This window comes from Pinus tabuliformis, chromosome 7 (genome assembly GCF_031772625.1).
Source record: "Pinus tabuliformis cultivar Carrire ecotype Pingquan chromosome 7, CPIR1, whole genome shotgun sequence".
NCBI classification, from domain to species: domain Eukaryota; kingdom Viridiplantae; phylum Streptophyta; class Pinopsida; order Pinales; family Pinaceae; genus Pinus; species Pinus tabuliformis.
Window position 1 is genome coordinate 219,417,920 of NC_142293.1, and position 17,982 is coordinate 219,435,901.

The following is a 17,982-nucleotide window of genomic DNA, read 5'->3' on the forward strand; positions in this document are numbered from 1 at the left end:
CCATTTGAGTTTGTATGTTTAGATATGGCACGATTTTAGGAGTAGAGCTTCAATTCTCCGTGCTTTGAAAATGTTAGAACATTGTTTTTGAGGTGGAACACAACTAAACTATTGGTTTTAAGGATAAAGAGTGTTTGAAAACATATCAACGTCAATGACTTGCGACCTATAGTGAGTGCAAGAAAAAATGCACAATGAACAATATAATGGGGGATAAAGACATATATTATCAAATCCATTGTAAGATTTTAAAGAGTATTTACAAGTATAGTGTGCGACCCATAGTGAGTGCAAGAAAAAATGCACAATGAACAATATAATGGGGGATAAAGACATATATTATCAAATCCATTGTAAGGTTTTAAAGAGTATTTACAAGTATAGTGTTTTGTGCTAAAGCCTTTCAACTCTCTTGTAGTCTTGTTAGTCAAGACTTGCAATCTGAACCACCAAACCTTTGTTCCTCGATATTCTTTGTTCATTCATACCCTCTTGTAATTGCTTTTTGCGCATATTAATAATCTCATTAAAGACGGGTACATGACGTGTCCTGTCTTGATAATGGGCTGGATGACTCACATGCATTTAATCCGGTAGTTGTCATTCTCCCTTACGGGTCAAGAAAATATGGCGGCTTCTGTTTGTTGGCTCACAACATTCCTTTTGTGATAGTGTGTTTAGATAAGCATATGCTTCAGTAAGATTAATATCAGGTGGTTTCCGTTCGTTCGCTCACAACGTTCCTTTTGTGACAGTGGGTTTAGATAAGCATATGCTTCAGTAAGATTTTTCCTTTTCAATAATGTCTGAATCGCACTAGGATTCCAATCCATGATGTTTCCTTTTCATGTTTGTTTTATATTGTTTTAGGTTTATTTCATGTAGTTCAATGTTATTTCATATCATTTATAGTACATTAAGTTCTAGGTTTGTGTCTTTTCTATTTGCTCTTCCTTTTCCCATAGATCCCATTGTTCATATTCTTCCACTACAATAATTAAATCATCATAATGACTAAGTGTCTTGTACCTTTCACTCCTCATGCCACCAAAAAACCTTTGGATGTTGTCAAGGGTCTATCCATTTACTCCATTGGATGAATTCAGTATGATCTCGTTTGTTAATTTATCCTTATTTAATGGTTTTCAAACTTCTGGATATAACTTACTTAATGATATATATGTTGACCATGATGTAGGTTCATGTTTATGGATATGTACATGCTTTGATGATCCTTGAGATTCTTCACCACTCTTTGTACTACAATATCAAGTGTCAATCTCTGCTTGTCAAATGATTACTAAGGATTTGGTTAGGAATCTTAGAAGGTCCTCCAAGAAACCTTTATATTCATCCCTATCCTTTGATATATAGGATTAATCACACAATTTTTGTGATATTGAGCCAATCTCTCCCTAGAATCACTCTAACATCATCACATTCTTGTTTGACCTACAAAAGTCCTTTGGGTCTTGTACATATTGTTGATTTTGGGTAGCATCGGATGTGCTCTAGCTCTGAAATTTTGTGGAGGGGCTAGAACACGTGAGATCTCCAAGACCCAAAAATCATTTGGTGAAATTCCACCCGGATTGTATTTTATTAAAATAATTAATATTTTTAATTGGGCTCCTAAGTCTAAACTTAGGAAAATAAAAATATTAATGGATATTAATGAAAATATGGGTGAGAAGATTCTAAGAGATGATGATCAAGTTTAATTTAATCTTAGCCATTGGTTAGAGATTAGATCACGACCGTTGATTCATCAACAGGAAAAGTATAAGAGGAGGCTTGAGGGTCAGTTGGAGACACAAAGGGCAAATACTCAGTAACTCGAGGGAAATCGATTCTCAAGGAGTAAGAGTTCGATTTCAGAGGGAGAGTTGCAGGGTGAAGGAAGAGGAGGGTATTAGCATTAGTTAGAGACTAAGGAGGAGGTGACATAGTGTTTCAGAGAGACAACGCAACTAGGGATGCAATTCTCATGCAGATGATGCAGATGTGATGCAGTGAAGGCTGGAGGGTCTCTGGGATGCCAGAATTTCTCCAAAGGGAGAAGGAAAATGATCTCAGGTGTTTTCTTGAAGGTTTCTCTATGTGCTGCAAAATCATTCCTTGTAAAGAGATTGTTGCTGAAGAATAATAAATAAACCCTCATTTGCTGCACCGGTTTTCACGCATTAGGTTTTTCCAAGAACGGTTGTTCAAAAATAATTGTGTTGATGTGATTGATTCTTGTGCTTGTATTTCTCTGTTCTTTTCTCTATGTTATTATGTGACAACTGCAATAGAATTTACTTTGATGTTTACTGAAGGGTTTTGTAAATAACTTATTGTGGAAAATAAGTAGGAGAAATAAATCAGTTACTGCAGTAGAATTTCATGTTTGAAATTTTCACATGGTATTAGAGCTGAGATCGGGCAACAGGATTAGAGAATCTGCAATGAGTCGGGAGCATGATGCTGGAGCAACAACTCAAAAGGACTCACGCAGTTCTCCCGGGAAAGAGGAAAGCATGAAGAATATGGATCACGACTATTCTATGTTAGCTTCCAGACTGGAAGAAGAAGTTGCTTGCTTGGCAAGTTCTGCTTCCTCTGAGGTTTGGTATATTGATAGTGGAGCTTCTGCGCACATGACAGGAATAAGAGAATGTTTTTCGAGCTATCAAGAAGAACATATGAACTTCCAAATCACCATGGGAAATAAGTCAAAATGTACCCTTGTAGGAAGAGGTACTATAGTTTTTCAAATACAAGCAAGGGATCGGCTTCAAGTTACCAATGTGCTGCATATGCCTGGATTGGGATGAACTCACTCTTTGTATCTCAGTTACAAAACAAGGGCTATGATGTTTTCTTTATTGGGAAGAAAGTATATGTCAAACCTCTGAGTTGGAAGAAGAAGACCCAAATTGAAGTCAGAAGTAATACACTGTACAAGTTATAGCTAGAATCGCCAATGGCACTGATAGGCAGCAGTGGAGAAAAAGATTTGATTGAACTATGGCACAAGAGGATGGGGCACTTACACAATGGGGCTCTGAGAATTCTTAAAAGAATCGTCACTGGAGTTCCAGAGTTAAGTACCAAACGAGATGATGTATGTAGAGGGTGCACCTTAGGCAAGTACGCCAAAGTAGCTTATTCCAGAAGTAACAGTAGGGCGAAGAGTGTTCTGGGATTGATACACTCAGATATGTGGACTCATGTCCACAAAAGCTCTTAGTGGTGTTGAATACTTCGTCATCTTCATTGATGACCATTCTAGGAAGACTTGGATATACTTTCTAAAAACCAAGGATGAGGTTTTTTATCGATTCAAAGAGTTTAAGGGTCTAGTTGAGAATCTGACAAGGAAAATGATAACACTGTTGTGCTCAGACAATGGTGGAGAGTACATTGATAAGGACTTCACTAATTTCTACGCAAGGGAAGGCATCAGAAGAGAGTGGACAACTCCATATAATCCAGAGCAGAATGGAGTAGCAGAGAGGAAGAACATGACTATTGTTGAAGCAACAAGGGCAATGTTGTATGATCAGGATATGCCCGTATTTCTATGGGTAGAAGCATGCAAGAAAACATTAAATGTCCAGAACAGGACTCCTCACAGGGCATTAGGTAAGATTACTCCGGAGAGTGTCTTCATCGGCAAGAAGCTTGAGGTGAGTCATTTCAGAATATTTGGGAGTTTTGCGTATTGCCATATACCCGAAGAAAAGAGAAAGAAGTTGGATCAAGAAAAATGATATCCTGTGGGATATAGTGAGAATTCTAAGGCATATAGAATCCATCTTCCAGGAAATAGGGAGATCGTGGTACAGAGGGATGTAAAGTTCATGGAGGACAAAGATTTTAGGAAATCCCGAGAAATGCCTTCTGAAGAGCAGTCAAAAGACGATCCATCGGTCCAGCCACTTCGACCAACTGAAATTAACACCAGTATTTCTCCAAAAGACAAGATTTCGGAGGTAACACAACAGGTGGAGTCTCAGGAGGAGGATCAAATAGATCTACCCACTACCAATGGAAGAACCAGCCAAGAACTTCGACAGATACTATGGGATGAAGAGGATTTCGTTGGAGCTCCAAGGAACAAGAAAAGGGAGCACAGACAACCAGATAGATACCAAGCCTTGGTGGCTCAGGTTGGAGAACCCTCTAGTTTTCAGGACATGTCAGTTGTAGGTTCAAGATGTATCTACAAGGTCAAATATGTTGCAGATGGCAGTGTGGAAAAATACAAAGGCAGGTTCGTGGCTAAGGGGTATGCTCAGAAGGAAGGAATAGATTACGAAGAAACCTTCGCCCTAATAGCCAGATATACTTATATTAGATCCGTGATATCCCTTGTAGCACAGATGGGGTGGGAGATTCACCAGATGGACGTCAAGATTGCGTTCTTGAACGAAGTGATAGAAGAAAAAGTATACATTGAACAACCAGAGGGTTTTGAGACACATGAGAAGAAATCTCATGTGTGCAGGTTGAAGAAAGCCTTGTATGGGCCTAAACAAGCACCTAGAGCATGGTACGGTCGAATTGATGGTTACTTGTAGAAGATGGGAGCAGATCCCAACCTCTACTATTTGATTGTAGAGAATGAGCCTCTAATTCTAGTGTTATATGTGGATGACCTTTTTCTAACTGGTTCATCCAGGCTCATCAAAGATTGTAAGGAAAACCTAGATAGAGAATTCGACATAAAGGATTTGGGATGGATGCATTATTTTCTGGGGTTGGAAGTTTGGCATCAGAAGGGTGAAATTTTCCTTGGACAGGGAAGATATGCTACAAAGATTTTGAAAAGGTTTAGAATGCAGGATTGTAGACCTATGGCTACTCCAATGATTACCAAATGGAAGAAAATTAATGCATATGAAGATATAGAAGTCGATCCCACCTTGTATAGGAAGCTCATAGGGCCCCTAATGTATATGGTCAATACCAGGCCAAAGATTTGTTACGCTGTCAACACCCTTAGTGAGTTCATGGTGGAACCAAAGAGGGCGCACTGGGCAGAAACCAAGCATGTTCTCAGATATGTATGAGGAACAGTCAAACATGGATTAATGTACACTCGAGGTAATGACATCAGGGTTAGTGGGTTCACTGACGCAGATTGGGCTGGAAGTTCAGTGGATCAGAAAAGTACCACTGAGTACTGTTTCAACATTGGATCAGGGATGACCTCCTGGTGTAGTAGGAAACATAAATCCATAGCTTTGAGCTCAGTTGAAGATGAATATATGGAAACTAGCACAACATCATGTGAAGCCATATGGCTTAGGAAGTTGCTTGTGAATCTACTCAGGCGAAGGATGGAAACGACCAATATTTTGTGTGATAATCAGAGTTGCATCAAGCTCTTTGAGAATCCAGTTTTTTATGATTGGTCGAAGCACATTGACATCAGGTGTCACTTTATCAGACACTGTGTCTAGCGATGGGCAGTACAGTTACGATACACTCCGACACGAGAATAGGTGGCATGCATTCTCACCAAGGCTCTAGGAAGAACAAAGTTTGTTTATTTCAGGGAGAAGATGGGATGATTGAGAATTTGTTTCAGTAGTAGAAGCAGACAGTGCAGAGAGTTGCAGTGCAACAATTAGAAGTGGCAGTGCAATGTGCAACATGATGCGACATATTGAGAGGGAGTTGTAGTACAGATGCAACAATGACAAGGGCAGTGTCATGGGCAGCAATACAGGTTGTAACCGTTGGAAATACTAAGGGGGGGGGGTGAATCAATATTTCTTTCAATTAGTATTATTATTAATCTTTCAGAGCATTAGTTAATCTTCAATTATTATCAATGTTTGTACAATGATAGCAGTAAACAAAAGGAACACAAATGCACATAGTTTTTAAGGTGGAAACCCCCTCTGGGACAAAAAACAACTGAATGCTTTTCTAATAATTCTTTAATATTCAACTCCAATTGAAAAGAAAGCTCCAACTTCCTAGAATCTAGAAAATCATTCTTTTCTAGCTCCCACTGGATGGACGCTCCAATGCCTGAGATTCTTCAATAGTCAACTGAACGGATGCCCCAACACCCAATGAGCTACAACTCACCCTAGCACCACCCTACCACCCTGAAGTTTTCACAGGCTTGAACCTATTGGTGACTTCATACACCAGCCTAGCACCACCCTGCCACCCTATAGAAGAATAGAAGAAGAATGGACTCCCGTACCAGGGAAAATGGTCCACTTTACAATGATATAGAATGATGTAGAAGAAAAAGACACACTAGACCATAACCCCAACTATGACAAAACCACCTAATGATGATCCTAGACCTCCCGACACCGCCTCTTCAACTCTTGGCAGATAGACACTTGTACAACTTTTACAATGATGCTTTTATAATGACTTTGTACAATGATACTTTTACAATGACTGTATACAGTGCTGCCCACTTGAAAACTTCATGTGGTGAACTTCTTGTTGCTGTTTTGCACCTTGATTGCTGCTCTTGTCATGCTACCTTTACTCACTCTTCAGAACATTATATTATGCATTGAGTCTTCTCTTGATGAATATATAAAACCTGCAAAAAGTCTTCAAGGAAATACCCATGACATGATAATAGAAAAATTACTTCATCCTGCAGAGCATATGTCAGTGCTAAACAAAAACTACAAATTAGAATACAAAGAACCTAATGCAATTAAGAGATGAAAATGCATATACAGAAGATACTTACCTGGATCTTACCTATGCTGCATCATTTTGCTGCACCTTGCTCTTTGTTGCCCTAGAAAGTCTAGTCCTTTGCACCCCTTGACATCACTTGATCTAGTTTTTTTTCTTGCCTTCTAGGAGCACGATATTGAATCTGATGTATCTCTGTGATTTCAGATCCCTATTATGTGATCTTTGGTCCTGTAGTAGCCCTTTGAGGCTTCTTTCCAATGCCATATGTCTGATCCGATTTGGATTCTTCAAGACAAAGTTATGCCCAATCTCTCACAATGACCTAATTATGGACTAATTCAGTAGAGCGAACTTGTATGGCGTGCCACATGTCACTGTTTCCTCCTTCGACTCTGAAATTGATACACAGAAAACTACAGTTCGTGCACTATCTGCCACTTTTTACAGAATTCCAATCCGCTTCTCAGAGAGAGAGTTATGACGATTTTCCCAAGGTCACCTCTTTGAGATGAAATTCAGGAGCCTGCAAAAACCCTAACTTCCATAGATCATATCTCCGAAAATATAGCGAACCAAGATCTGAAATTCAGTCACGACATTCATCAAGATTTCGGCTCAAATGGGTTTTAATTTCAGCATCTAAGACTTCGCAGAAATAAAGTTATAGCGAAAATGCCACAATCACTACTTTTGGAGGATATATGAGATTTCTTTTTATAGAGTTGAGAGGGGCTTCTATAGAGAATGTTGGAGGGATTTTAGGAGCTTAAAAAATTATTAATTATTGACTATTCAATGACCAAAATCAATGATAAATTCCATGCCACAACCCCATGGGGTTATTAACTTCAATCTTGAATAACTTGCAAACCGTGAGGAATTACGAGGAGAGCTATATACCGATAGAAATATATTTTTGAGTAGAGTATTCCTATAATGGTTATGAGAAAAGAAACCATGAATTATGATGCCCAATGTGCCATGGAAGTTCAGGGTCATACTTGGTGTTGCTTGGGTTGACATCAATGACAACCTCAGATCATCTTTAGATCAACAATCTCTCCCTTTGGCATTGATGGCAACACAAGTACTCCCCCTGCGATTAGGGCACCTCTTCCTCTTGCCTTCTCTCCCCCTTTGACATTAATGGCAAAGAGTAACTCCCCCTGACACACAACCATCCTACGGACCTGTACACACTTCCACTCCCCCTTTATTTTTTGAATAAGGAAAATCTAATAAGAACTTGGGAGAATCCCAAGCTTCTGGCGAAGATATTCAAATGCTTCATGAGGTAAAGGTTTATTGAAGATATCAGAGATTTGTTCTTTTGTACCAACATATTCAAGTTTGATATTCTTTTCAGCGACTTTTTCTCTAACAAATGATATTTGATCGGAATGTGTTTTGTTTTTGAATGCATCATAGGATTCTTGGAGATGCTGATGGCACTGTTTTTATCACAAAAGATAGGAATAGGCTCATTGAATTGTACTTGAAGATCTTGCAAAGTTTGTTTCATCCAAAGGACTTGAGTACAACAAGCTGCCGCTGCAATGTATTCTGCTTCCACTGTAGATAACGAGATTGAGGTTTGATTTTTGCTCAACCATGATACAAGACAAACACCTAGATAGAATGCTGCTCCACTAGTACTCTTACGATCATCAACACTTCCTGCCCACTTTGCATATGTAAAGGCTTGAATAATGAGATTGTTTCCCTTGGGATACCACAAGCCATATTCTGTTGTGCCCTTTAGATGTCGAAGAATTCTTTTGACGACAATAATATGTGATTCTTTTGGTGCTGCTTGGTATCTTGCTACTTGTCCAACTGCTTGCATAACATCTGGTCGCGAGGCTATTCCATATAGAAGACTAACAATCATAGATCTATACAACCTCTGATCCACATCCTTATATGAGTCGTCTATGCTCAATTTGCAACCTGTTACCATCAGAGTATGGACGGGTTTGCAATCTTCCATTTTGAGTTTCTTGAGCATTTCTTGATGTACTTGGCTTGACATATAAATATTCCTTTCTCTTGCTGAAATATTTGAAGCCCTAAGAAGTATGTCAACTCACCAAGTAAAGACATCTCGAACTCACTTTGCATATTTGTAGCAAAGTTCTTACTTAGTCAATTATCATTGCTACCAAAGATTATATCATCCACATATACCTCAACGATTGTTAGATTATCTTTGTCTATTTTTACGTAAAGATTGCTATCAACAATACCTTTCTTGAACCCTTGTTGATGTAGATATCCATCAAGACGAGCATACCTTGCTCTAGGAGCTTGCTTGAGACCATACAGAGCCTTCTTTAACCTGCAAACATAGTCTTCTTTTTCTGATAGTAGAAAACCTTCAGGTTGTTCGATGTAAACTTCTTCCTCTAATTCGCCATTCAGAAACGCTGACTTAACATCCATTTGGTAGACTTTTATTTTTCTTGAACATGCATAGGCGAGAAACATTCGGATGGCTTCCATTCTGGCAACTGGTGCAAATGTTTCGTCGAAATAAAAATTGATTCCTATCCTTTGCAGACTAATCTTGCCTTGTTCCTGGTAACCTATAATCCTTAAACTGTTTTGCTCCCCTTGAACCTTTAATGAAACTACCATCTTGTTCAAACTACCTTCCTATCAATCGTAGACTTGTGCCATATACTGCTGCATAGACTCCTCCTGTACAAACATTAAGGAGTCAACAAGACAAATTGTTCAAAATAGTGAGTCACCTAACGGGCCATCTTGACTTGAGTCATTATCTGAAGCAACTGCTAATTCCTCATGACCGTTTGCTTTTACAAATCTTGAAAGCATAACTACTGAAACCTTGTTATCTGCTTTGTCTTCCTGTACCCGTTTCCTTTTCCAAACCTTCTTACTCCTCCAATCTCGAGCCGTGTGCCCATAGTTATGACACTTGAAGCATTCAATGTTGTCCATAGGCGATTCCATATGATATCTGCAATCGCGAGCGCTATGGCCATAGTTATGGCATTTGAAACATTCAATATTTGGCCCATATAGCACGTATTCTTTTCGGAAAAAATCATCGTGGAACCTGTCTCGTGATCCTGCAAACTTGCTTCTGGGGTTTTGCAAATAATGATTTTTCCTGTCAAAAACTTCACAATCCCTAGCCATATGTCCATAGTTAGCACATAAAAATCAATAACCATTAAATAAATGAACATACCTGGAAGATTTTTCATTCTTCTTTGGAGGCGGTGTTGTAGTTTGTTGTGGTCCTTTGTTCTTGATTGCTTTGGTCTTGTTCTTTGGAGTTGCAACATTCTTTTTTGTATTTTCACTTTGATCAACTTCCTTCTTAGAATCATCCTACAAAACTGTGGAGCTTGTACCTTCATCAACTAGAGCTTTACCATCTTTAATTGCCTTCATTTTTGCTTCTTCATCTGTTTTATATTGTATGTGTTCTTTTTGTGATCCCTTGAGTTTGTTGATCTCATCACGGGTTGCATCAAGTTCTTCTTGCTTTTGATAAAGATCTTCTTGAAACCATCTTTTCAAGATCTTCCTTCTTTTTTCTACCTTCTTAACCTGTAGATTGAGAAGAGTGGTCTTCTCTACTTCTCTGTTGAGAACCTGTATATGTTTCTTCTGCTTCTCATTTTCAATCCTGAGCCTGCTTACTTCTATTGAAGATGTTTCTAATTCCTTTTGCTTTTGGTCAACAACAGATATGTATCTTTGATCAGATTCCTTCCTTTCAATTTATGTTTCCTGCATCTGTTGTGTGATCCTGCTAATCTCTGCAAATGCTGTGTCGAGTTCTTGTTGCTTATGTTGGACTTCTCTCTTGAGGTCTCATGTCACTGTATTATTGATTTCTTCCAACGCCCTTGAGCTGTTGGCATAGTTTTGGATAGTGTTTCCCTTCTTCACTTCCTTACACAACGAGACTACTTCAACTTCTAATGCTTCCCTTTCTCGGTTGCTTTCTTCCAACTTCTTTTGAAGTGACTCTTCAATACATTTGTGTTCTTCAACTTCAATTTTGAGACCTTGAACTTGTTCTTCAAGAGTATTGGAACGAATCTTCTCAGCCTTGAGCTCTTTTATAAGCTTGATTGCCTCCTTAGAAAATTCTTCTATGGTCAACCCTTCTTCTTCGTTGTTTGATACCTCTTGTTTATTGTGCTTGGCCATAAACAATACTCTCTCATTGGCTTCTTCTTCATTGTCACTGTCTTCATCGGATGATGAGCTATCTTTGACATTTGAGTCACCTGCATATATATTCTCAAGCTTGTCCCATACATTTTTGGCGGTTTTACAACCCAACACCTTATGATAAGTAGATTCAATAAGTCCACTGATAATAATATTCTTTGCTTTTGCATCATTTACCAAATTCTTCTTACCTTGTTCATCCGCGGTTGGTGTAAAGCCATTTTGAACAGTGTCCCATACTTCGTAACCTTGCGCCAAGAGATAGACCTCCATTCTTCCTTTCTAGAGTGCATAATTATTTTCATTGAACTCCATGATCTCCTTCCAATTGTTAAACTGCTATTGAAGGAACCAAGCTCTGATACCAATTGTTGGAAATACTGAGGGGGAGGGGGTGAATCAATATTTCTTTCAATTAGTATTATTATTAATCTTTCAGAGCATTAGTTAATTTTCAATTATTATTAGTGTTTGTACAATGATAGTGGTAAACAAAAGGAACACAAACGCACACAGTTTTTAAGGTGGAAACCCCCTCTGGGACAAAAACCACCTGAACGCTTTTCTAATAATTCTTTAATCTTCAACTCCAATTGAAAAGAAAGCTCCAACTTCCTAGAATCTAGAAAAGCATTCTTCTGCAGCTCCCACTGGATGGACGCTTCAACACCCGAGATTCCTTAGTAGTCAACTGAACGAATGCCCAACACCCAATGAGCACAACCCTAGCACAACCCTACCACCTTGAAGTTTTCACAGGCTTGAACCTATTGGTGACTTCTGCACCAACTTAGCACCACCCTACCACCCTATAGAAGAATAAAATAAGAATGGACTCCCATACTAGGGAAAATGGTCCTCTTTACAATGATATAGAATGATGTAGAAGAAGAAGACACACTAGACCATAACCCCAACTATGACATAACCACCTAATGATGATCCTAGACCTCCCGACACTGTTTCTTCAACTCTTGGCAGATAGACACTTGTACAAATTTTACAATGATGCTTTTACAATGACTCTGTACAATGATTCTTTTACAATGACTATATGCAGTGCTTCCCACTTGAAGACTTCATGTGGTGAACTTCTTGCTACTGTTCTGCATCTTTATTGCTGCTCTTGTCATGCTACCCTTTCTCACTCTTCAAAACATTAGATTATACATCGAGTCTTCTCTTGATGAATATATAATACCTGCAAAAAGTCTTCAAGGAAATACCCATGACATGATAATAGCAAAACTTACCTCATCCTGCAGAGCAATGTCAATGCTAAACAAAAACTACAAATTAGAATACAAAGAACCTAATGCAATTAAGAGATGAACATGCATATACATAAGATACTTACCTGGAGATTACCTCTTCTGCATCATTTTTGTACACCTTTCTCTTTGTTGCCCTAGAAAATCTGGTCCTTTGCACCCCTTGACAACACTTGATCTAGTTGTTTTTCTTGCCTTCTAGGAGCACGATATTGAATCTAGTGTAACTCTATGATTTCAAGTCCCCAATATGTGATCTTTGGTCCTATAGTAGCCCTATGATTATTCTTTCCAATGTCATAGGTTTTACCCGATTTGGAGTTTTCAAGACAAAGTTATGCCCAATCTCTCATAATGACCTAATTATGGACTAGTTCAGTACAACGAACTTGTACAATGTGACACGTGTCATTGTTTCCTCCTTCATCTCTAAACTTGATAAATAGAAAACTACAGTCGGTGCACTATCCGCCACTTTTTATAGAATTCCAATCCGCTTCTCAGAGAGAGAGTTATGACGATTTTCCCAAGGTCGCCTCTTTGAGATGAAATTTGGGAGCCTGCAAAAACCCTAACTTCCATAGATCATATCTCAAAAAATATAGCGAACTAAGATCTGAAATTCGGTCACTACGTTCATTTGGATTTTGGCTCAAATGAGTTTTAATTTCAACATCTAATACTTCACAGAAATAAATTTATAGCGAAAATTCCACAATCACTACTTTTGGAGGATATATGAGATTTCTTTTTATAGAGTTGAGAGGGGCTTCTATAGAGAATGTTGGAGGGATTTTAGGAGCTTAAAAAATTATTAATTATTGACTATTCAATGACCAAAATCAATGATAAATGCCATGTCACAACCCCATGGGGTTTTATCCCACTAATTTGGGTTACTAACTTCAATCTTGAATAACTTGCAAACCGTGAGGAATTACGAGGAGAGCTATATACCGATAGAAAAATATTTTTGAGTAGAGTATTCCTATAATGGTTATGAGACAAGAAACCATGAATGATTATGCCCAATGTGCCATGGAAGTTCAGGGTCATCCTTGGTGCTGCTTGGGTTGACATCAATGACAACCTCAGATCATCTTTAGATCAACAACAACATCGTAGTGGATGAAGGGCAGCAGGCCGAGCATCAGTAGCGCAGAGGACCGATGTTGTGGATTAATGTGATACTTCTACTAGGAAGTATTGTTAGAGCCCATTCCTCGCTAAGAGGGAGTGTTTATTTTGGGTAGCATGGGATGTTCTCTAGCTCCGAAATTTTGTGGAGGGGCTAGAACACATGAGATCTCCAAGACCCATAAATCGTTTGGTGAAATTCCACAAGTATTATATTTTATTAAAATAATTAATATTTTTAATTAGGTTCCTAAGTCTAAACTTAGGAAAATAAAAATATTAATGGGTATTAATGAAGATATGGGTGAGAAGCTTCTAAGAGATGAGGATCAAGTCTAATGTAATCTTACCCGTTGGTTAGAGATTAGATCACAACCGTTGATTCATCAACAAGAAAAATATAAGAGGAGGCTTGAGGGTCAGTTGGAGACACACCAGGCAAATACTTAATAACCCGAGGGAAATCGATTCTCAAGGAGTAAGAGTTCGATTTCAGAGGGAGAGTTGTAGGGTGAAGGAAGAAGAGGGTATCCTCATCAGTCAGAGATTGAGGAGGAGGCGATGCAATGCTTCAGAGAGACAACACAACTAGGGACGCAGTTCTCACGCAGATGATGCAGATGTGACACAGTGAAGGTTGGAGGGTCTCTGGGATGTCAGAATTTCTCCAAAGGGAGAAGGAAAATTATCTCAGGTGTTTTATTGAAGGTTTCTCTATGTGCTGCAAAATAATTTCTTGTAAAGAGATTGTTGCTGAAGAATAATAAATAAACCCTCATCTGCTACACCGGTTTTCCCGCATTGGGTTTTTTCGGGGACGATTGTCCAAAAATAACTGTGTTGATGTGATTGATTCTTGTGCTTGTATTTATTTGTTCTTTTCTCTATGTTATTATGTTAACAATTGTAGTAAAATTTACTTTGATGTTTGCTGAAGGGTTTTGTAAATAACTTATTGTGGAAAATAAGTAGGAGAAATAAATCAGTTACTGTAGTGGAATTTCATGTTTGAAATTTTCACACATATAAGAGACGAGCCTTAGGGAAAGTTTCTTACTTGTTGATCTTGCATTCACAAACATACACATACTCTCTTTTTAGAGATCCTCCATCAATTCTTGCAAAGTTAGGGTAGGAAAAATCTTTCCTATGATTAATTTTCATATGATAATGAGCAGCATTTAGTCATATAAACTGCCTAATATACCATTGAAGTAGAAAGGACTTCCCTTAAGGTCAACCCCTCTAGCAGTTAGGTCTTACATAGGTACAAGGATAATGATCCCCCACTATTGAATTACAAAACTAGTTTAATGCACCTTTGCATAAGTTCATCCTCCCCTATGGATAAAGATGTATATAATATTTTATGGAGAAACATGGATATAATATTTTATGGAGTAACATTTGATGTGTCATCGCTACATTGATTAGTATTTGCATGGCATATATGTTTGGAAAAACTTAGCTGTGGTTGATCTATATCATGTATTGAACATAGGTTATGGTCTGTTAGGCCCCTATAATACTAGTGGTTCCCCATTACTATTATCATTGTATCCATTATTGTTATTATTGTGCCCCTATTGTCCCCATATTGTTATTAGTTTGCACCATAGAAATCCACTATTGTTATTTTTGTGCCCTTATGTTATTACTGTTATGTCGGCTTGATTACATTGTGACCCCTTAGACTCCTATATATAGAAGGAAGGTTCAGTAATTTGTATCATCCAAGAATTGTTCATTTGTGTAATTTAAAGGAGGTTTCCCCCTTGAAGAGGCTGAATTCTAAGGCGTTGATCTATCTTTTCTATCTTTTTGTGAGCTGTTTCCCTAACATTTGGTATCAGAGCTTTGGATTCTAGGGTTTCGCTACTCCAAACGGGTCATCGTGGCATTTTCGCTATAACTTTTTTTTGCAATGTTTTAGAAGCTAAAACAAAAACCCATTTTGGCTGAAATCGGTCTGAACTTCGGGACCAAATTTCAGAGCTTGTCTCGCTATATTTGCGGAGATATGATTTGAGGAAGTTGGCGTTTTTTCACACTCCCGAGTTACATTCCAAATAGGTGACCTGGGGAAAATCATCATAACTTTTGTTTTGAGCATCAGATTGAAATTTTGTAAGAAGTTTCAGAAATAAGACGGCCTGTAGTTGTTGGCGTATCAGTTTTAGATACTAAGGCTGAAACAGTGACACGTGGCAGATCGTACAAGTTTGCTCTACTGAACTATTCTATAATCAGGTCACCGTGGGAGATTTGGCATAAATCTTCCTTGGAGAATCCAATCTTGATCAGACTTGCAGGGTTAGAAAGAGGACTCAAAGGGATACCGCAGGATGAGATTTCAAATATTCGAGATCTGCAGTTACAGAGATACAACAGATTCAATATCGAGCTCTTAGAAAGTGAAAAAAAGGTGTGTAGTTTTTTTTGAATTTTGCATAAGATTGGTTTGAAAAATTAGTTTGAAGGAATTCAAAGGGAATAGTGAAGAATTATTAGCATTAATTAATGTCCCGAAGAAAGAAAATGGAAACACCTAGTAAGCAACCTGAAAGCTCTAGCATGACTCGTGAAGAAGAGGAATAAATGCAACATGATATATCAAAATTACAAGACCAAGTACAACACATTTCACTCTCACTAAAGGTAAATGAAGCCAAGATGAATGGCGTGGAAGCTAATATGAATGGCATGCAAGTTAAGATGGATGGCATGGAAGCTAATATGGATGGTTTAAAGAAATGCGTAGAAGCTAAGATGAATGACATGGACGCTAAGATGAATGGCATGGATGATAAGATGGAAGAATTGAAGATAAATTTGAATAAGTTGCTACAAGAAATGGTCACTAATGGTGAAAGGGTAGTAAAGGAAACTGATGATGAGAACAAACAAAATGTTAATCATGATTTCATAGATTCTAATGTTGGATTGAAGACCCACCATGTTCCAAAAATCGATATGAGGAAGTTTGATGGCAAGGATCCCAGAACATGGATACTACAGATGGAGCAATTTTTCGATCTCCATAATGTGCAAAACACACAAAAGGTACATATTGCAACTTTATATTTGGAACCAAATCAATTTGTATGGTATTGATGGCTTTTCTCTCGTAAACAAATTGTTACTTGGGCAATTTTTACGGAAGAAATGATAGCACATTATGAGGATACAAAAAGCAACACCTTTTTAAGCCAATTGATAAATCTCAAACAAAAGGGTTCAATGATGGAGCACATTGAGGACTTCCAAAAATTGAACATAAGGGTAAAAGATATTCCAGAGGAGCATAGGATTGATGTGTTCATAGGGACTTTAAAGGATAATATCCAACATGAGGTTCACCTTTGGGAACCTGATTCATTGGAGAAGGCATTCAGGTTAGCAAGAAAAATTGGAAGCAAAATTATGGCAACGAGGAAGCATACCACTCACAACTATAAATATGGAAGTGTTGTTGCTCCTATCCTTCCACAACCTACAAGGTTGACACCACAACAATTTGAAGAAAAAAGAGAAAAAGGGCTTTGTTACAGTTGTGATAGAAAATACACTAAAGGTCATAAGTGTGCTGGGAAGAAATTATTCTACATAGATTGTGAAGAGGAGGAAGAAAAGGAACAAGAAATGTCAAAAGAAGAGGATATACTCCAGGAACAAACCCTAGATAAAAAATAAATGAATCTGACCATATCTTCTACTGCATTGGCTGGAATTACCACTCCTCAAACTATCAAGATAGAAGGACATATCAAGAAGAAAAAGGTAATAGTGTTGATTGATTCGGGAAGTACCCATAATTTTATTCATTGTAAGATAGAAAATGAAATGAATTGCTTCCTATATCCAGCGCTAGAGTGTCAAGTAATGGTTGCAAGTGGAGGAACCATAAATTGCTCTGGAAAGTGCCATAATATCAAGCTATCCATGGGAGAATATGTATTGAATAGCCCAATGCTTTCCATTCCAATGGGTGGTGATGATGTTGTACTAGGAGTCCAATGGCTACAATCCTTGGGTACAATAACTTTTAATTTTCAAGAACTTTTCATGAAATTTTGTGCGGAAGGAAAGGAAGTTGAATTAAGGGGTATTGTAGGGGAACCATGAAAGATAATAAACTCTAACGGTATGACAAAGCTTCTAAAGAAGGAACAACGAGGTGTAATTGCATAATTATGTTCGCTAGATATTACCACATCGAAATCATCTATTTCTCCAGATATCCAAAAAGCCTTGGACAATCATTCCAAGGTATTTGAGACTCCCAAAGGTCTCCCACCTATTCGTGATCATGATCATGCTATTCATTTGATTCCAAGAAGTGTTCCTCCAAACATCAGCCCGTACAGATATCCCTATGCCCAAAAGAGTGAAATTGAACGTATGGTTGCAGAAATGCCAGAGGCTCATATAATTCAACCTAGTCAAAGTTATTTCTCCGCTCCAGTAGTATTGGTGCACAAGGATGGATGATGGTGCATGTGTTCGGATTATAGGGAGCTCAAAAATCTCACTATTAAAGATAACTTTCCCATTTCTGTCATTGATGAATTATTGGATGAATTGCATGGATCAATTTACTTCACCAAGTTGGATCTTCGTTTAGGATATCATCAAATCATAATGAAGACTGAAGACATTCCGAAAACAACATTTAGAACTCATGAGG